Genomic DNA, 21,876 nt, shown 5'->3' with positions numbered 1-21,876 from the left:
CCCCCCGGCCCTCTGCATTAGGCTTTAAGTTTGCTCATGTGTACCTCAGGAAAAACAGACTGGGGAGAGGGACGAAGCTCAAAATGCATCTTTTAAATAAACCTTACCCCTCCCCCACTCCAGTCCCGATGGACTATTTTGGTTTGGAAATTTCCCAGGATACAGCTGCCTAGGCACCCCAGATCTGCAGACTCTCAGGCTTCACTAAGTCCAAAGTCTCCCAGCAGCCAAGAGGGTACATCTGCAAATCTGGACAAGCAGGGGTTCTAACATATTCCCCCCAGGAGCTTTCCCCATCCCACAGACTGTTTTATTCCAGCTAGGAAGGCCAGGAGAGGGAGGTCTCTCCCCCACCTCCACCCCCAATTCAGGGAGAATAAATGAACACATTTCTGAGCTGCTTCATTATAGATAATCCACCAAGAAGAACAGCAATAGGCATTTTTAAAGTTCTAGGAAAACGAGCCATAGGAATGTGGGGAGAAATACATCATCTTTTAAACCAGACCTTCCTGGAGACATCACACATTTTTTGAGAGTCTAAGAGAAATAAATAAGTAGGTCAGGAGCAATCCATTCATTTCCAACATTTGAGGGAAATGAACTGTTAAGAGATTAAAGGCTTTTGAAAAAAAGCAAGTTCAGGGAAGTTTAAATGTTTCCACCAAAAAAGTCCTAATACAGTAACAGGGTCCATGACTCCTGACACTGTTACTATTATTGGTTAACCTAGTGCTCAAAGGTTGGGAGACGCTCATATCAAAAAGATCCCAAGGTCCCCTTCCCGGAGCTCCTGACCTCCCCAGTGTCTGTGCTGCAGGGCGCATCTCTTCCAGAGGTTACTGTCCCACTTTAAGGCCCCTCTTCCTGGTCTCTACCAGGAGCACACGCACCCCCTCGGGGCACCCCTGCCCTGGGGCGCCACTTACCCGGCTCAGCCTTGCATCTCTGCTGCTGCGGGGCCTCCACCACCGGGAACTAAGCGGGTTGGGGGGTGGAAAGGGGCCGCAGTCCCGGGCCAGGGGATGCGGCTGCGGCTAAGAAGCCCAATGGGGCGTCCGCCGCCAACCACCCGGAGCCAAAGGGGGCCCTGCAGGGGCTCCGCGCGAGGGAGGTGACATTCCCGGGGCTCAGCGATGGCAGCTGCTCCGTGCACAGCTCCGGATGCAGGAAAACCTCTCAGGTCCCGGGGAGAGACGCTTCAAGCTCTCCAGGCTGCCTCCCCGCTGCTTAAAGGGACGCCTCCCCACCTACCGTGGCGCTTATTGGTGAGAATTTCGAGCCACAGGCCAATCCTAGGCCTGTTCCCAAATTGAGATTTCAATCAAGGGAGCTACTGCTTTAAAATTAGAAAAGGCTGATGGGGGTGGGGAAGGGAGTACGGGCCACTTTCAGTAGCAGAAGGACACAGGCGCTCTGGCCCTTGCTAGTGGAGGTCCCTAGCGCTGGCAGGGGAAGCAAAAGCCAAATTCCGCTGTACAGCAGAGCACAGGAGTAAGGCAGGGAACAGGCTGCTCCTTGGTGTTCACCCCTCCCATCTTGCTCATCCTTCAAGGCTCATCCCACTCATCACAGCTTTGAGGACTCTCTTAATTACTGGGAAGAACTCCCAGCTAGGTGCTTCCAAATTCTCCCCACTACTACCCCCTGCACCACAACCTTGGGGGCACTCATCACACTTTCACTGTTTTTTGCTTAATCTGTCTCTCCCTTTATACTGTAAATTCCACACCACTGCAGGGCTGTTTCCATCTCTCACCACACTGTATTACCTACCTCCTGCCTGGAACACTGTGAGCTCTCAGTAAATATTTGTTGATGGAATAAATGAACGAATAAATGAAGGCATGAACACTGACACATCTTGTGTCGGCTGTGACAAGACAAATGTTAATTAAAAGGTGATATTCAAGAGGCCAGCAGTTTCCGTTGTAGTCTCAACCTCTTACAAGTTATGGAAACTGTGCCTCAGTTTCCTTGTTTGTAAAGCATGATCATGAAATCTCATGCGGTTGCTGTAACGATGGTGTTAGCGCAAATCTGGACTAGGAGGTATGCCCAATCAACAGCTATAGCCCACTGGATAGTCAAGAGCTGGTGTTTCTGAAATCAGAATACATTTCCTGGGGGTTGGGATGATCTGACTGCTGGTTTGGCTTCTTGGTGAGTACGTGGTCATTCATGAAACAGATGTGAATTCTGTACCTGCTCAGTGCCAGACTTCATACAAGATGCTGAGGTGACCACTCCTAAGGGGAGTGGAGGTGTGTACTAAGATTTTCCAGAGCTATAGAACCAGTAAGGTGTATAGATAGATATGCAGAGATTTATTATAGGAATTGGCACCCTATATGGAGTTACAGAGGTGGAATAGTCCCATGGTCTGTAGTCTGTGAGTTGTTGGAGAATCTGTTGGAGAAAGCTGGTGTTATAATGCTGGACAAATACAAAAGCTTGAGAACTGCGTGCCAGGGGTGCAAGTCCTGGTCCCAGTCCAAAAGTCAAGAACCAGGACTGCCAATGTCTGAAGGCAGGAAAATGTGGAAGCAAAGAGAGCAAATTGATCTTTCCTCCACCTTTTTGCTCTGTTCAGACCCTCAACAGATTGGAAGATGCCCACCTGCACTGGTGAAGTAGAAATCTTCTTTTGAAGTTCACTGATTCAAACACTAATCTCTTCCCGAGACTCCCTCACAGACACACTTAAAACTAATGTTACCATCTATCTGGGCATCCCTTGGCCCAGGCCAGTTGACACAGGAAATTAATCCCTATCACAGCACAGGAGAGAGACAGAGCAAAATATACAAAGAGAATTATGTTAGATGTATAGTCAGCAAAGACATATGATCAGGAATGTTTATTGGAGCACGGTTTATAACATCACAATAACTGAAAACTGCCACCCAATAAAAATAGGTGAAATGGAAAAATAAATTACAGAACACCTATTTCTGGAATACTACAGTCATGAAACAAAAGAAGCAGAGTTAAGTGCACTAATAAACAATCAACTTCAAGATATATTGCTAAGTACAGTGCAGAAGGTAAAATATATCCCTGCTTGATTAAATAAATCTTCATGTATTATATGGGCTTCCACAATTGCTCAGCATGTAAAGAATCTGCCTGCAGTGCAGCAGACAGAGGTGATGCAGGTTTGATTCCTGGGTTGGGAAGATCCTCTGGAGAAGGAAATGTATCCCACTCCAGTATTCTTGCCTGGGAAATCCCATGGACAGAGGTGCCTGGCGGGATACAGTCCATGGGGTCACAAAACAGCTGGACATGACTGAGTGACTAAGCATGGACGCATGTGTTATATATACACATGTATGCTGTATGTGCATAAAATGTTTCTAGAACTATGCCTAAGAAAATGGTAAAGGTTATTATTCTTGGCAAGTTGGTATGAGAACTAAGCAGGTCTACAGTGGGAAGGAGGCTCCTATTTCACCATATATTTTTGTATATTACTTACTTTACCATGAGCTTGTAATAAGTTCCTGGATCTGGCAAGATGGTAAATGATGACAGCCTGAAAATTCCAACTCTTCAAAGACCCTAGATACACTAGATAAAATATAACCAAAATTATTTTAAGGGCTTAGCTGACTCACAATTAAGAAAGGAGAGTACCCAGGTAGAAAAAAGAAGTAACTAAAAACAAGAATGATGAACATGCAAATTCATGCTGGGGATATGAGGCAGAAGGGAAGATGGTTGGCAACAGGAGAACAGTCTGTCTTGGTTCCCTAGGGGCTAGGGTTTGAATACCCAAGTAGGACAGAAGATGAGGCTTTGGAACAAGCAGAAGTAGGAAGTTGTTAGGAAACTCCTCCAGAAAACCAGGAACAATCCCTGAGGGCTGCACCCTTGGTAAACAAATAGATTAGAAAAACTGTCAACCATCCCAAGGAAACTTGTCTCCCTGTGGTCTGAGCAGGAGGGAAACATTTAAGAATTAGAAATGTTAGAATTAGAAGAATTAGAAGCCCTCAGCCTATGCCTTTCTTCAGAGTGGAATATGAAAAATTAAAGTGAGCATCAGCAAACTCCAACTGAACAATTAATATAAAGCTTGGTCCCATTCACGATATGCCAAGAATTCCCCACAGAAGCAAATGAAAAATTTTCCTGCAGAGTCAGTTCTGTAACCTGGGCTACATCTGACCCTTCAAAACATGAGCTTGTGGTAGTAAATTACAAAACACAGCCGTAAGTCAGCAAGTATGAGGATCAGGGCTCAAGAGTTAGAGGTAATAAAACAACATTTTGAAAAAGAACATTAATAAAGTTTAAAATGACTAAACACAATAAAGCTAGAAATGAAACAACAAAAAAAGGGCAACTCTTCTCTTTCCTCTATAGATTCATTAAAATTAAAAACTCAATGGAGAGATGAAACAGAAGATGAAATACTCCTGAAGAGAGAAATATACATCTCAGGACATTACACAAGATGAAACGCAAAGGGATGCAAAATTGAAAACTATAAAGATGTTTAAGCGATACGGAGGACAGAGTTTGAAGGGCCAACATATGTCCAACTGGAGTCCCGCTGGCACAGAATAGACATTAAGGAGAGGCATATGGCTAAGAGTTTTCTAGAATTTATAAAACTCACGAATCTTCAGATTCAAGAAGCATAAGACATCTCAGGCAGGATAAATAAATGTAAGAACATCTGTCTGTATTAATTACTCATAAAAGTACAGTTAATAAAAGACTGAACTGAGGAAAAGTATAACAGTTTAATAATGCAATGACAGAATTAAATAGATGGCACTTTAAAGAGAGGCAACTCTGCCATTCCACATTTAGAGTTGGATTATATTTCCCTCAGTCTTTCATCCCCCAAATTAACAAATTCTGAACTATAGAAGGTCCTTACAGGTCTAACTGTACATTAATATGGCTCTTAAGCACCAAGATGAAATAGCAGAGACATCCTTGGAAAGACGTGTTCATTCAGCCATTAACAAACGTGGCAGGAAAAAAAGCATACACACAAAAACCAAATGAGCAGAAACTCAACGCCCCTGTTCCCAGGAATCTTATTCTGGTGGTAGAGGAAGCAGATAAACAGATGGAGAGTGTCATCATTTGTCGTTGTTGTTCAGTCACTAAGTTTGTGTCTGACTCTTTTGTGACCAATGGACTGTAGCCCGCCAGGCTCCTCTGTCCATGTTATTTCCCAGGCAAGAATACTGGAGTGCATTGTCATGTCCTTTTCCAGGGCATCTTCCTGACCCATTGAACCCGCATCACCTGAAGGAGGATTCTTTACTACTGAGCCAGCCATAACGGGGCATAAACTATACTACTATAAAAAGACAGAGGAAGAACATCTCAAGCAGTCTTGTGGGAAGGCGGTACTTGATAAGGGCTTCCTGGAGTAGGTAAAATCTACACTGAGGGAGCTGCTATCCTTAGGGGGAAACACTTTAGAATTAGGCTTGCCTTTGAATTCCAGTACTGCTACTTATCATCTAGTCTGACTTTGGGGAAGTTATGTAACTTTTCCAAGCGTCACTCATCTCATCTGTAGGATGGAATTCATATCACTTAAGTCCTGGCGTTGTTTTGAGGTTTAGAGATAATACATGTAAAGCACTTAGCAGAATGCCTGACCTATAAATAATTTTTTATTTTTTTTTTTTTACTAAATGGGTAGCTGTTCTTGCTATTAGATGAAATCCAATGATTAGGTGGGGAAAAAAATGCCTCTTGTTTTAAAAGGTGATTTTCTTCAGAAAGCTGACAGAGACAGAGGCTTCAGCCTATTTTTCAAGAAACTATCTTGAAGAACATTGAATATTTACTGAATCTAGCCTGCAAAAATAACATTATTATACTACCAAATTTAAAGAGTTATTTGATCTGGCCCTTTCAATAAAGGAACTTAAAATACAGTTCTTCCAAAATAACTAATGAAGGCTGCATAAGTTAAGTGTCAAGTATGTGATTCTTTTCAGTGATAAATTCCAAAACTGTAACAGACTTCTCTTTATCATGAAACTTTCAGATTCCTAACCACAAAGTAAAGTGAAAGAATTCAGAGTCCAGCAGGGGGAGGAATAGATGGACCCTTCTCAGTATTACTCAACAAGTTTATGAACGACCTGGATGATGCATGGAAAAGAAACTCGTAAAGTCCAACCTATGATGCCAAGTTACTGGGCCCTGCCAATGCTCGGTGGATAAGAACACAGCTATCTAGCCAAATCTGGACGAGTCGCCTGAATTTTAGAGAAATTCAATAATGGTAAAGGTTGTGTCTGCCTTTTGGAAGAAGCACTGAACTGTGCCATCTTAGAGACAAAAGCATTAGCCAAGGCCAAGCTATCCATTCATTCCTTCATGCATCATTTAACAAACATGTATCTAATGTCTACTAAGAAGGTTTGACTTATAGGCTGTGTAAACACGGAAACACATGAATAAAACACAACACTTGGCTTCAAGGAGCATAAAACGTAGTGATATGAAATCTTCACTTGAAACCACCCATGCCTTCCAACATTCTTCCTGCTACCATGCAGTGGTGATCTGACTTTTATAAAACAACTTAAATCTGCACTAGAGATTAAATCCCATCATGTTTCAGAACAGAAAAATAGATTTTCTCTCTTCAGCTAACAATGACTGATTAGTAGTGGATTCCTGGAGTGCTGACTTGATAAGAAGTCTGAGGCTGCATATGGCAGGAAAGCATGCTGTGATTGATTAGTGATGTCTGTCATGTGGATGGAGAAGGAGTGACAGCAATGCTGCTATATATCTGACATCTCCCATCTAGTCCAACCCCCTCATTCCACAGATGAGAAAACAGAACAGATCTTTCTTTCTTCCTGTGGCATTTTAAATTCAGCAACACGAGCAGGGGCAACCGAGGAGAACCTCCATATCTGAAATGTTGCTGAGAGAGAAAAAAAAATCTGGAGCTCAGAATATTTCTGATGAGCTTTTAAGATATGCACTCAAATCCTTTAGCAGCCTTTGTATTCTGCAGCAAACAGGCTAAATGGAGAAAGCTGCAGACTCTGATCTCCTGGTTAGCTACAAAGAGCCACCCCCCACCCCACCAGACACATGTTAAGACTATATAAAATACATATAATTTGAGTACTTGAGGATTTAAAATGCACTGGGGGACAAAAATGTCTAAAAAGTGAATATATTTCAGAAATACAAAGTGAATACATAGAACAGTAATTAACATGTTATTTAAGAACGAACGAAGATTTTTATCATTTTATTCTATTTAATGGTACCGATATCATCAGCCAAAGGAAGGAAAAGAAAGGCTCTTATTTATTTTCAGAAGACACTTTATATCCTGGGGACTCTGTAACACTAACTAAAAAGATAGGGTCTGGCCCTGTTAAGCGTTTCCACACCCAATCTATCAACACTCACAACCATCACCCAGCCCAGTCACAAAGAATCCAGGCTCATTCCCTGTGAAGGACAGAATGGTATAAACGACAACAGATAAGCAGGAAGCCCAACCCCAGCCTGATTCAGATACAAAGAACAAATTGTAGCATTTGATTAATATGCCAGCTCTTCTGTCATGCCAACTGCAAAGTGAATTTTATGGAAAACCAACTCCTTGAGAAATAGGTCTAATTAATTCAGTTACATAAACTCCAATGAAATATTAGGGGGAGGAGACGGGGAAGTGAAGGGAGAAAGGGAGGAAGAATATCAGAGTGAGAATGAGGAGAAAGACAAGGAGGGCAAGAGAGAGGGAGGAAAGGGAGGGGGGAGGAGTAAGGAGGGAGGAAACGAACAAATGGAAATACATGACTGAGGGAATATGAAGAGGATGTTCTGGAGGGCCCAGAAGTTGTGCTCTGACTTAGCATGACAGGAAACCTATTTATATTTCAATCAAACACACTGTTGAGGTTTGGGTAAGCGATTAAAAGATGAACAACCATCAACAACCCTTTAATGCATAAATTGGTCAGATTAGTTTTTTCTCCCAAGACTCACTCATTTGTATACCACCTGCAGGATTTCTGCTAAATCTGCCTTTACTAAATATCATACTAATGACATGCTGAATGAGCCTTATATTATTATTTATATGAATAAACAAGTTGTGGGACATCCACACAATAGAATATGACCCAGCGAGTAAAAGGAACAAACATAAGCAATATGGTGGATGAATCACAAATCTGTAGTGCTAAGAGAAAGAGTCAGACTGCAAAGGCAATATATTGTATGAATGCATTATGTGACATTCCAGAGGAGGCAAACTCACAGGCACAGAAAACAAGGGTTGGAGATGGGAGCTGGGATTGAGAAAAACTTAGGAGGAGATATGTATCTTGATTGCGACACTGGTTGCATGACCAGATGCATTTGTAAACACCCACAGAACTGTAAACCTAAATAGTAAGTTTTAATGTATGCGAATCTGAACAGTGAAAAACAGAACCAGGCAAAACCCCCAAGTTAAAACCATCCCTTGCATCACTTTGGCTTTAATCTAAATTAACTATTTTCCTACTGTTTTGTTTTTGTAAGGATGTTTAACAAATTACTCAAAAAACAGTAACTGAGGAACTGTGGCATGCCAAGAGCTACTGCCATGACATTGCTCTTTCTTGACTAAAAATGGAGATGATCAAGTTTTAAAGAAGAGGCAACTCTAGCACCCAATCCAGATCTCCTTATTGATGTACTTACAAAGTTTAGAAGGCTGAAAAGAATTGTTTTTCATTCTGTGTAACTCAGTGTTAATTAACTAATTCTGGACCACCCCAAACCATCTCCCATTCTGGGACACAGTGCTACAGACTGGAAGCTGCATGAGGGAAGGGGTTGCATCTCTCTGATTTTGCACAGCAATCCTCAGCACCTAACACAGCAGATACTTGATTCAGTTCAGTTCAGTCACTCAGTCGTGTCCAACTCTTTGCAACCCGATGAACCACAGCACATCAGGCCTCCCTGTCCATCACCAACTCCCAGAGTTTACCCAAACTCATGTCCATTGAGTTGGTGATGCCACCCAACCCTCTCATCCTCTGTCGTCCCCTTCTCCTCCTGCCCCCAATCTTTCCCAGCATTAGGGTCCTTTCAAGTGAGTCAGCCCATCACATCAGGTGGCCAAACTATTGGAGTTTCAGCTTCAACATCAGTCCTTCAAGTGAACACCCAGGACTGATTTCCTTTAGGATGGACTCGTTGGATCTCCTTGCAGTCCAAGGGACTCTCAAGAGTCTTCTCCAACACCACAGTTCAAAAGCATCAATTCTTGGGTGTTCAGCTTTCTTTATAGTCCAAGTCTCACATCCATACATGACTACTGGAAAAACCATAGCCTTAACTAAACAGACCTTTGTTGACAAAGTAATGTTTCTGCTTTTCAATATGCTGTCTAGGTTGGTCATAACTTTCCTTCCAAGGAGTATGCGTCTTTTAATTTCATGGCTGCAGTCACCATCTGCAGTGATTTTGGAGCCCCAAAAAATACAGTTTCTTGCTATTTCCATTGTTTCCCCATCTATTTGCAATGAAGTGATGGGACCAGATGCCACGATCTTAGTTTTCTGAATGTTGAGCTTTAAGCCAACTTTTTCACTCTCCTCTTTTACTTTCATCAAGAGGCTCTTTAGTTCTTTTTCACTTTCTGCCATAAGGGTGGTGTCATCTGCATATCTGAGGTTATTGATATTTCTCCCGGCAATCTTGATTCCAGCTTGTGCTTCTTCCAGCCGAGGGTTTCTCATGATGTACTCTGCATATAAGTTAAATAAGCAGGGTGACAATACACAGCCTTGATGTACTCCTTTTCCTATTTGGAACCAGTCAGTTGTTCCATGTTCAGTTCTAACTGTTGCCTCCTGACCTGCATACAGGTTTCTCAAGAGGTAGGTCAGGTGGTCTGGTATTCCCATCTCTTTCAGAATTTTCCAAAGTTTATTGTGATCCACACAGTCAAAGGCTTTGGCATAGTCAATAAAGCAGAAGTAGATGTTTTTCTGGAACTCCCTTGTTTTTTTGATGTTCCAGCAGATGTTGGCAATTTACTATTCATAAAATGAATGAAATAAACTATTCCACTGGGTCTCACTCTGCACGCCTGCAGGAGAGGCAGCTCAGTTCACCAGCAGACAGCTGGCTCCTGGATTAAGTTCCTGCTCCCAGTGAGCTGTGGCTGATATTCCACTAACATGGACCACAGAGAGCCAAGCCAGCCAACTCTTCCACTCAGGGTCTTTCAAAAACCCGAGTCTTTATCTTCTATCAACCCACTTCTATGCACGGTTCCTCAGGGGACTGGCTTCATACCCTTTTACATCCAAGCCACTAAAAAATATGACACTTCAATTAAATGAGAACGAGGCATTATTGTCAGTGCTGCTAGGTCCTGTAAGAAAATATCCGTACTTTTTAGAAAACATGTTTAGGTATGTAAGGTTAAAATCACATGATGTCTGAGCTTTGCTTTCAAATACTTAGGAGGGAGAAGAGTAAAGGAGAAGGAGAAAGAGGGAGGAACCACGAGTAAAAGGAAACAGATGAAAGAGATGTAGCAAAATTTGAAGACTGTCAGGAGGAGAAGGGGACAACAGAGGATGAGATGGTTGGATGGCACCACCGACTTGACGGACATGGGTTTGGGTGGACTCTCAGAGTTGGTGATGGACAGGGAGGCCTGGCGTGCTGCGGTTCATGGGGTTGCAAAGAGTTGACACAACTGAGCAACTGAACTGAACTGAAACCTATTACATAGCGATTCATTATACTATTCTTTCTACTTCTGATTATGTTTTAAAAAGGTCTTAATAATGAAAAGAGGTGGACATGACTTAGCAACTGAGCAACAAGTAATGAAAAATCTTTCAAGCTCAATTTGACCAGGACATGTGGGTTTATGTCCTCCTTGTTCCTGACAAGGTGATTCTAAAGTGAAAGGGAAAGTCGCTAAGTCATGTCCAACTCTTTGAGATCCCACGGACTATAGAGTCCATGGAATTCTTCAGGCCAGAATACTGGAGTGGGTAGCCTCTCCCTTCTCCGGGGGATCTTCCCAATCCAGGGATCAAACCCAGGTCTGCCGCATTGCAGGTGGATTCTTTACCAGCTGAGACACAACAGGAGCCCAAGAAAAGTGCAGTGGGTAGCCTATCCCATTTCCAGGGGATCTTCCCAACCCAGGAATTGAACCGGGGTCTCTTGCATTGCAGGTGGATTCTTTACCAAATGAGCTATCAGAGAATATTCCTAAATAAAAAGGCAAACTTTCCAGTTTACAGGGAAAACTGACGCCTCAAACTTTAAAGAGCGTTTCTAACAGAGGTAATCTGTATGAATATGAGATCTCAGTTCAGTCTCTCAGTCATGTCCAACTCTTTGCGACCCCATGGAGCTTACTGACTCCTGAAGCTTACTCAAACTCATGTCCATCGAGTTGGTAATGCCATCCAACCATCTTATCCTCTGTTATCCCCTTCTCCTCCTGCCTTCAATCTTTCCCAGCATCAGGGTGTTCTCCAGTGAGTCAGTTCTTTGCATCAGGTTGTCAAAGTACTAGAGTTTCAGCTTCAGCATCAGTCCTTCCAATGAATATTCAGGGCTGATTTCCTTTAGGATGGACTGGATGGATCTCCTTGCAGTCCAAGGGACTCTCAATAGTCTTTTCCAATACCATAGTTCAAAAGCATCAATCATGATATTATACATGTTTCAATGCTATTCTCCCAAATCTCCCCACCCTCTCCCTCTCCCACAGAGTCCATAAGACTGATCTATACATCGGTGTCTCTTTTGCTGTCTCGTACACAGGGTTATTGTTACCATCTTTCTAAATTCCATATATATGCGTTAGTATACTGTATTGGTGTTTTTCTTTCTGGCTTACTTCACTCTGTATAATAGGTTCCAGTTTCATCCATCTCATTAGAACTGATCCAAATGTATTCTTTTTAATGGCTGAGTAATACTCCATTGTGTATATGTACCATAGCTTTCTTATCCATTCATCTGCTGATGGACATCTAGGTTGCTTCCATGTCCTGGCTATTATAAACAGTGCTGCGATGAACATTGGGGTACACATGTCTCTTTCCCTTCTGGTTTCCTCAGTGTGTATGCCCAGCAGTGGGATTGGTTCGATGCACGGTACTGGATGCTTGGGGCTGGTGCACTGGGACGACCCAGAGGGACGGTAGGGGAGGGAGGAGGGAGGAGGGTTCAGGATGGGGAACGTGGGTATACCTGTGGTGGATTCATTTCGATATTTGGCAAAACTAATACAATATTGTAAAGTTTAAAAATAAAATAAAATTTTAAAAAAAAAAGCATCAATCAAGAGATCTAGGTATCAACATTTGCCTTTTCTGGATGTAAATCTTGACATCTCTTTTTTTGGTGCTTAATGGGAACATTCTGGCCCTGAATTTTCAAATATATGACTTTGGAAGTGTCTGCCACATTGAGCCACGCTGACCTGCATCCATTGTTTTTTGAGGGTGTTGGGGAGAAGTTCATTTACTTTGAATTTGGAAAACAAGGAAGCATTATGCAAATGAATACCCCTCCCATTTCCTCCCACTCTTGACTATAACAGAACTCTCTCTGAATCCTTCCCACAGCCCACTGAAGTAGCAACTATGAAGATTCCCATTTTCAGAGAAGGAAACTGAGATACAGAAAGGTTAAGTAACCTGCCTCTCATAACACAGTTTGTAAGTGGCAGGGATGGGAGCCCAAACAGGGCCATCCTGCTCCCAGACCCCCCAGATGCACCATCTTCACATGTGCAGACCACTGTTTATGTCAACTGCTGAATCTCGGTTGCAAGATGCACTTGGAAGAAAGACTGAGCAGAAACTGAGAACTGATGGTAGTTTGTGTCTACGAACTTTGCAGGTGCTCATACATTAATCCATTCACCTGTCCACCTGACACCTACTGAGCATCTACTATACACAAGACATTATAGTAACGAGCTCTGAGAACATAGATATTTAAAAAAACACACATAGTTCACAGTCCAAAACACGCACAATTCACACTCAAGAGGAACCCACAGTCTTGTGGGAGAGACAGATTTGATATACACATACACACACACACACACACACACACACACACACACATTGATAAAGCACTGAGTGATGTACCCTGGGTGTGAAAAAGTACTGTGGAGAGAGTGACCTGGACCAGCACAAGAAAGTGATGGTAGAATCAACTTTCAAAGAATGACGAGGAATCCTTGAGATGGAAAAGGGGAGAAGCACGTTCAGGCAGATGCAATGGTATGAGAAAAACTATGGAGGCTTAAAAGAGACCCAGGAGTGGCAGCAAAGAGACATTTTGTTGAGCTAATCAACCCTGGCAGCATCGACACGGGGACTGGATGATTCTTGGTTGGAGGGGCTGTCCGGTGTGTGCAGGATATTGAATAGCATCCCTGGCCTCTACCCATTGGATGCCTCCAGTATCCCCGATAGTTATGATGACCCCAAATATCTCCAGACATAAGCAAATGCCCCTAGGCAGCAGAATCACCCCATGGAGAATGTGGACTCTTGGGAAAACCTGCCTGTGTGTGTGAAAGAAAAGAAGGGAGGGAAAGGAGAGTTTGCCAGGCAATGAAAGAAGGGAGAGGGAGGTAGTTCTGGGCTGAGATCATGAAACAAGCCAGCCAATGAGTCCCCTCCAATTCTATATCACTATCTGGATACTCTGAAGTTCATTTCCTTTAAAAGGGTCTCCTCCCAATTCCAAGCTGTGCATGCAATGCACATTAGAAGATATAACTTTGATAATTAATTTAGTTTCCATCTCGGACATTTAAAGCTTACTATCTAACCATGGGGGAGGCAGAATTCTGATATGGCCCCCAAGATGTCTGCCTTGGGGCATACACATGCCTTCTCCCAATTTTTCAAACATGGATCCAGGTGCTGCTGTGAAGGAATTCTGCAACTGTAATCTGAGATCCCAAATCAACTGACCTTAAATTGAGATTATCTTCAGTCAGCCTGACCTAATCCCATCACCCCTTGGAAGACACTAGTATCTTCCTGGACACAGAGACTGAAAGAGTGAGGGGGCATCTGATGTAAGAGAGATTCTCAGCCATTAACTTTGAAGATGAAGGGGGCCACATGGCAAGGACCTAAAAATTCCTGACAGCTTTTAATTTTTAACTGTCACCCAAAAGCTCTTGGGTGACAGTCAGCTGGGAAACAGGGATTTCATCCCACCACCATAACGAACTGAATCCTGCCAACAGTTTGACGAGCTTGGAAGATGGGCAGATGAGAACAGAAGCAGATGAAAACACATGGATTTCAGCTTTTAGAGAATCTGGGCAAAGAAGATAGCCCCACAGCATCATGAGATAATACACAGGTGTTGTCTGAGGCCACAAAATTAGTGGTCATCCGATGTGTGGCCACAGGAAGCACAGCCTTGACCCTGCAAGCCTCCGAGGTCCTACTTCAATCCTTCCTTCTCCAGGAGGCCTTTCCCTACCCTGCTCAGAGGGTGAGCCAGGCTACTGCAAGTTTCCCTGACTCACTGCACTGCTGATCCTGCTGCCTGAAAAACTTTGTGTGATATCTCACGTGGATAAGCTGCTGCTCTATCACTGAGTATGTCCTGAAGGTTCATGTTTTGTTTGTCTGCTCGCCTGTCTCCTTCTCTTCCTCTCCCACAGAAATCAGCATTGGGAAGACAGTGGTCACCTCTTGAAGGATCTTCTGAATTTCTCACGTATGCTTTAACAGCCCTTTGTAGACACTTAGTAAATCATTACTGATTGATGGACAGGGGTCCCCACCCCTCACCCCCACCTAAGGGGATAAGAGGAATTGCAAACCATTGCCAAATCCACGTTATGAAGTGACTTGGAGTAATACGCTAGCATTCAAAAGAACCACTTGCATTTCAATAATGCCTTATATGAAAGTCAAAGAAAGAAGTATTGTATGGCATCCCTTGTATGTGGAATCAAAAAGGAAATTATACAAATGAACTTATTCGTCAAAAAAAAGAAAGAAAGAAAAGAACTCATTCACAAAACAGAAACAGACTCACAGACTTAGAGAACAACCTTACGGGTTGCCAGGAGTGGGAGGGAGGGATGAGGAGAAGGGATAGTTAGGGAGTTTGGGATGGACATGTGCACAGTGCTATATTTAAAATGGATAAGCAACAAAGTCCTACTGTATAGCACAGGAAACTCTGCTCAATGTTATGTGGCAGCCTGGATGGGAGGGGGAATTTGGGCAAGAATGGATACATATGGAAGTATGGCTGACCCCTTTGCTGTCCACCTGAAACTATTACAACATTGTTTATTGGCTATACCCAACACAAAATACAAAGTTTAAAAAAAAATGACTTACATGAGATCACTCTCTCTTTTTTTTTTGTTGTTGTTGGCAAAGTAATGTCTCTGCTTTTTATTTATTTATTTATTTATTTTATTAAAGTTTTGCCAAATATCAAAATGAATCCACCACAGGTATACATGTGTTCCCCATCCTGAACCCTCCTCCCTCCTCCCTCCCCATACCATCCCTCTGGGTCATCCCAGTGCACCAGCCCCAAGCATCCAGTATCGTGCATTGAACCTGGACTGGCATCTCGTTTCATACATGATATTTTACATGTTTCAATGCCATTCTCCCAAATCTTCCCACCCTCTCCCTCTCCCACAGAGTCCATAAGACTGTTCTATACATCAGTGTCTCTTTTGCTGTCTCATATACAGGGTTATTGTTACCATCTTTCTAAATTCCATATATATGCATTAGTATACTGTATTGGTGTTTTTCCTTCTGGCTTACTTCACTCTGTATAATAGGCTCCAGTTTCATCCACCTCATTAGAACTGATTCAAATGTATTCTTTTTAATGGCTGAGTAATACTCCATTGTGTATATGTACCATAGCTTTCTTATCCATTCATCTGCTGATGGACATCTAGGTTGCTTCCATGTCCTGGCTATTATAAACAGTGCTGCGATGAACATTGGGGTACACGTATCTCTTTCCCTTCTGGTTAACCGACAAACAACTAATCTCAAAAATACACAAGCAACTCCTACAGCTCAACTCCAGAAAAATAAATGACCCAATCAAAAAATGGGCCAAAGATCTAAACAGACATTTCTCCAAAGGAGATCACTCTCATTGATGATCGGAACACTCAAGTCCTCTCATGGGTCACTAACTCTCAGGGTCAAGCAATTAATCAGTTATTATCAGCTGCCAGTACTCATGTACGGATGTGAGAGTTGGATCATAAAGAAGGCTGAGTGTCAAATCGATGCTTTCAAACTGTGGTGCTGGAGAAGACTTTTGAGAGTCCCTTGGACAGCAAGGAGATCCAATCAGTCCATCCCAAAGGAAATCAACCCTGAATATTCATTGGAAGGACTGATGCTGAAGCTCCAATACTTTGGCCACCAGATGGGAAGAGGTGACTCACTCGAAAAGAACCTGATGCTGGGAAAGACTGAGGACAAGAGGAGAAGTGGGCAACAGAGGATGAGATGGTTGGAAGGCATTACTGACTCACTGGACATGAATTTGAGCAAACTCTGGGAGATAGAGAAGAAGCTCTATCTATCTGAGAGATAGAGCACTGGCATGCTACAGTCTATGGGGTCACAAAGAGTTGGACATGACTTAGTGACTGAACAACATGAGCTGCCAGACAAAAAGTCTCAAGGCTCCTTGTATTTTACACTCCCTTATTGGTCCTCCTGTGGGTTCAATCCCTGGATCAGGAAGATCTGCAGAAGGAAATGGCAACTTACTGCAGTATTCTTGACTTCCCTGGTGGCTCAGACGGTTAAGCGTCTGTCTACAATGTGGGAGACCCAGGTTTGATCCCTGGGTCGGGAAGTTCCCTGGAGAAGGAAATGGCAATCCACTCCAGTACTACTGCCTGGAAAATCCCATGGACAGAGGAGCCTGGTAGGCTACAGTCTATGGGGTCGCAAAGAGTCGGACACGACTAAGCGATCTTCACCATAATGGACAGAGGAGCCTGGCGGTTTACAGTCCATAGGATCACAACAAGTCAGACATGACTGAAGAGGTTTCACACACACTACTCCTCCCCTCTAGATGTAAATAAAACTCAACATTTCTGGTCACTAGACTTGATGTTTAGTCTCCTGGTTAGAAGACTCAAACTAGGAGTTTTCCAAGGAAATCTTCCATTACCACTGTCCACTGAATGAATATTCTACCCTCCTCTGGAAGGCCAATAAGAGAATTTTAAGAATCACCTTTCTCAAGGAAAATGATGAACACAGTCGAGTATGTAGGCATCATTAACTAAAACAAGTTAAATCCAAGGAATCACTTAACTGACTCAGTTGTTCTCCACCATGATTAAATATTTTAAATAACTGAACGCTTAAAATCTACTTGTTGTATGAAGCTTTCACCTTCAGACTTATTTCCAGGATAATTTCAGGAAATAGAGCTCATGGGACCTAAATTTATCAGCTAACCTATGTGTACATTCTTTTCCTTTCTGTAATTATCAGAGGGTCAATTAATGTGACTGAAAATTGGAATACTTGGGGCTAATTATGTCTCAAAATCATCCATGTTAAAGAACAAATAATTATGGACAAAACTGGGAGCTCAAACTTATAAGCTTCCCTGGGTAGCATAGAAATGATCAGGCTGTAAAAAGTCAACCTTCACTCTGGCCACATTCAACTCCCTAGTGAGTTATGCTCATGAAACCAAACTGAGGCCCTCAAGTTACCAAGCAGAGTGCCAGGAACAAGGAGGGCAGGCTTCATACTGGGTAAATGCATACTGCACGAGATGAAATGCAAGTGCTTCCGGAAAGTTATCACTCTTGGTAACGGATTCTTTAGAGAAGGGTAGAGAATGTCTGTCAGCTATGCTATTACCCAAGGACAGCTTCCACAGTAAAGGCCTCTAACTGATCACAACACTCCTTGCAACTGGGCCTGAAACCAGCCCTAGGCTCTTTCTCAACACAACTCTACTGGGAAGAAAAAGCTCCTCCCAAATGATCCCAAATGGTCTGAGAGAGAAAAAGTCAACTCGCCTCTTGCTGAATTAAATGTATTGATGATTCCCCCTCTTAACCTAGACCTATGCTTTAATCTGGCTGAAATTGTTTTTAAAGATTTGTTTACGGCCGTGCTGGACTTTCACTGCTGCGCACCGGCCCTCTCTAGTTGCAGACAGCGGGAGCTTCTCTCCAGTCGTGGTGTGAGGACTTCGCATTGTGAGGTTTCTCTTGTTGCGGAGCACAGTCTCTAGACACAGGGGCTTCATGTGGGATCTTCCTGGACCAGGGACTGAACCCGTGTCCCCTGCATTGGCAGGTGGATTCTTTACCACTGAGCCACCAGGGAAGCCCTGATTTTTCTTCCTTAAATGCAGGAAAGGAAAAAAGCACACACACACACAAAGAACAAAGAAACTGAAGCATGTCAACCTACTCAGCTCTACTCTGCCCATTGTTCCCAAAAATCATCAGGTGCTCAAGAGCCACTCGTTTAAAGTACTTAAGTTTTAAACATTTTGCCACTAGAGCTTCAGAGGAAAGTGAGGAGGCATCTTCTCCAGTTTCCGTGAAGGCTCTCCTTCCTCTGTGCTTCCTTTTAGGGGAGTCCTCAAAGTCCCACAGGCACAAAATTCACCATGCCCACTACGGATCATTACCGCCTTCCAAATTTTCTCCCTCAGTGGAATCATCTACCCAGACTCCTAGGTCAGACATTGGATGGCATGCTTAACTCCTCCCATTTCCCCCACTTCCAAGCAGCTTCTAAATGCCCCTTGGCCACCATGCCCTAGTTTCGGCACTGCTCGCTCTTTCCGGGGCTGCTGCATCAACCTGACTCACCGCCAGAGGTCTTGCCTCTCCTCCCATCCCATCCAATCCAAATCCCATTTTATACACGGGGTCTGGAGTGAACTTGCTCAGCGATCCATCTGATCATGGCATTCCTCCTCAATACTCTGCTAGTTCCCTACTGCCCTCAGATAAAGGGCCTTGACTAACAGAAACCTTCAGGATCTGACCCTTACATACCATGCCAACTGTCTTTACCAGAATTGTTCTCCAACTTTGCTAAACTGCCCTGTTTGTAGGTCCTCTGGTTTCTCACTGTTACTAATCCAGGTACCTGAAACCCAGCATCATCCTTCTCCCTGAAGTGCCGCCCACTCATCTTCCATGCATCTTTGACATCTGGGAAGCTTTCCTATGCCTAGAAGACCCTTCTTAGGTGCTTGTCTATTGACCCACAAAGCAATCAGTATACTGTGGAACACACAACAGGCACACAATCAATGATCTTTGAATAAATGATTAAGTCAATGTACAAATGTACAGACCAATTTGCATAATTGTAACCAATTTCTTATGGGTCTCAGGTATTCTGATTATTGAGTCCTTATAGATCCAAGCATCTGAGGGCAGGAATTTCCAGGGTTGAGGCAAGTCATTTATTCTTAGCCTCAGTTTCCTCACTGATAGAGAGAGAATAATAATTCCTATTGGGGGGAAGTATCATGATGACAAAGCAAAACAGTGTCTTAAAAAACCTAGCATGGGACTGGTACAGTGTGGCTCTGCAAATGCTAACTTGTACTATTTAAAAAAAAAATTATTTCTGTCTGCAAGTTGGGCAGAGAACAGAAATGCTTTCTGAGATGGTGTTATTTCCCAGAGGTCATCAGACCAAGGGGAAAATGAAAAGAATGAGGAAAAACGCGTCCTCTTTATAAAATGCTCTCTTCTCCTTTTGAAGATCTTTCCAGCACTTTGGATGTGCTATTCTGTTTTTATTCTGAGTTCATTTAGCTTTAAGCTCACAGTCTTTATTTTAATACACACTGCATTTTAACAAGTAGGTCAAAGCCATTTTATACTTGCAATATGATTACCATAGTAATCGTTGTATTTTATAACCTGCAAAATGCTCCCAGGGAGACCAGTAGGGACAGCTACAGTTTGTAACAAAAACAATAATTTCAACCCTGCAGAATAAGCTCCTCTTAAAAACTCTCTTGTTGCAAGTATTAATTTTCGAGGCTCCCACAATATTTGGAAACGGCAAGTGCTAATGACTAACTGAAGATACATCAAGAGCTTTACCTGAATATGTCTTTACTTTTAGGAGCTTTATGTTGGAGAGTTAATATTAATAAAAATAATAATAGTAATAGTAGCAGCTAATGCTTATAGGGTGCTTGAAGCATACTGTCTGCAAACACGGTCTGAGTGATTTCCCATCCAGTACTCTTGAGGTATCTCCTCCCAGAATGGCTATGGGCTTGCTTAGAGAATGTGCTTGGGCATGATTATAGGATGTGCTCGGACCAATGAAATATTAGTGTGCATGCGTGCTCAGTTGCATTCCACTCTTTGCAACCCTAGGGACCATTGCCCGCTAGGCTCCTCTGTCCATGGGATTTCCCAGGCAAGAATACTGGAGAGGGAAACCATGCTCTCCTCCAGAGGAAATATGAGCAACTATAACTAAAGTAGAGGCTTTAAAAGCAACTGTGCACTTGGGCTTTGCCCTCTTGCTGCTGTTCAGAAACCTATGACAACCATGTAAACAAGTCCAGCTCCTGCTGTCACAATTGTGATCACCCTAAACATCTAAGTGAAGCAGCCAACAGCCCAACCCAGCCCCAGACGAGGAGACCAGAAGGCATGCTCTGCCTGCCTGAATTAAGAGAAATCATAAAGAAATATTGATCGAATCTACTAAATTTGGGGGCACTTTGTTACGCAGCACAAGCTAACAGATACAGTGTTTTACGTAAATAAAGTGCTTTACATAATAAGTGCTTCAAAGTGCTTGATGTAAATAAACTCGTTTACATCCTACAACAACCCTTTGGGGCAGTACTAGTGTGTATTTCACAGATAAGTAAGGTAAAGCACAGACGGAGATCTGGTAACTGGCCCAAGGTCACAGGGCTAGAATATAATGCAGCCAGAGTTTAAGCCCAGTCCCACTGGCTCCTAAACCACACAGTACTGATGATCAACTTTCCTAACTTTTCTCTCACAGAAATATTTATTTTATACATTATGGAAAGCATTGTTTATTGTGAACTATTACATCAGTGATCAAGATCACTAAATACTATTGTGCTATAAGGAAATATCACAGGAAGAATTCTGGATGGTGAAAGGAGGAGGTCAACCTCTGCCCCCTGCCACACACACACCGGGGAGGGAAAGGGAGGGAAGGACATAGGGCGAACTGAGAGATTGGCAATGACACACACACACACACACACACACACACACACACACACACACACGCACACATATATATATGTGCTACTATGCATAAAACAGCTAGCTAATGGAAGCTGCTGTATAGCACAGGGAGCTCAGCTTGGTGCTCTGTGATGGTCTAGAGGGCTGGGATGGGGGTGGGACAGAGGTGGTATATGTATACATGTAGCTGATACACATTGTTGTACAGCAGAAACCAATTTAACATTGTAAAGCAATTATACTCCAATAAAAACAAAAAATAAAACACACAAAAGTACCCCTAGTCATTCATGAACCAAATTTCATTAAAAAAAAAACCTGACAAAATACAGCTTTTAGAGAGAATTTTGAAAATATAAAGCAAATAATAAGCTTCAGGCATACTTTATTATGTTAAAATTTTTAGGTTATGTGCTTCCTCAATTCTTTATACATTTTAGTTTAGTCAGTTAATCCCAAAGCAATATAAGCTTTTTAAATATAAAGTGTATAAAGTGAAAGTCCCATCCTCCCTCTTTCTCACTCTCCAAATTCACCTTCTAATTCAACAGCTATTATTAATTTAATGTGCATCTTTTATACTT

General features: G+C 42.7%; 1 protein-coding gene across 3 annotated transcripts in view; it reads right to left on the bottom strand.

Moving 5' to 3' along the window:
• PRICKLE2 (prickle planar cell polarity protein 2) overlaps positions 1-21,876 on the bottom strand; it is a 343,702-nt gene that overhangs the window by 170,166 nt on the left and 151,660 nt on the right. The window contains exon 1 of one of the 3 annotated variants that reach the window (XM_070776353.1): positions 930-2,627. The exons of the other annotated variants lie outside the window; for them this stretch is intronic. The gene's annotated coding sequence lies outside the window, so the exon portion shown is untranslated. Of the gene's footprint in view, positions 1-929; positions 2,628-21,876 lie in introns of those variants that run through there. 3 annotated transcript variants of the gene reach the window in all.

Source organism: Bos indicus, chromosome 22 (assembly GCF_029378745.1).
Source record: "Bos indicus isolate NIAB-ARS_2022 breed Sahiwal x Tharparkar chromosome 22, NIAB-ARS_B.indTharparkar_mat_pri_1.0, whole genome shotgun sequence".
Lineage (NCBI taxonomy): Eukaryota > Metazoa > Chordata > Mammalia > Artiodactyla > Bovidae > Bos > Bos indicus.
This window is presented reverse-complemented; position numbering and strand designations above follow the sequence as displayed.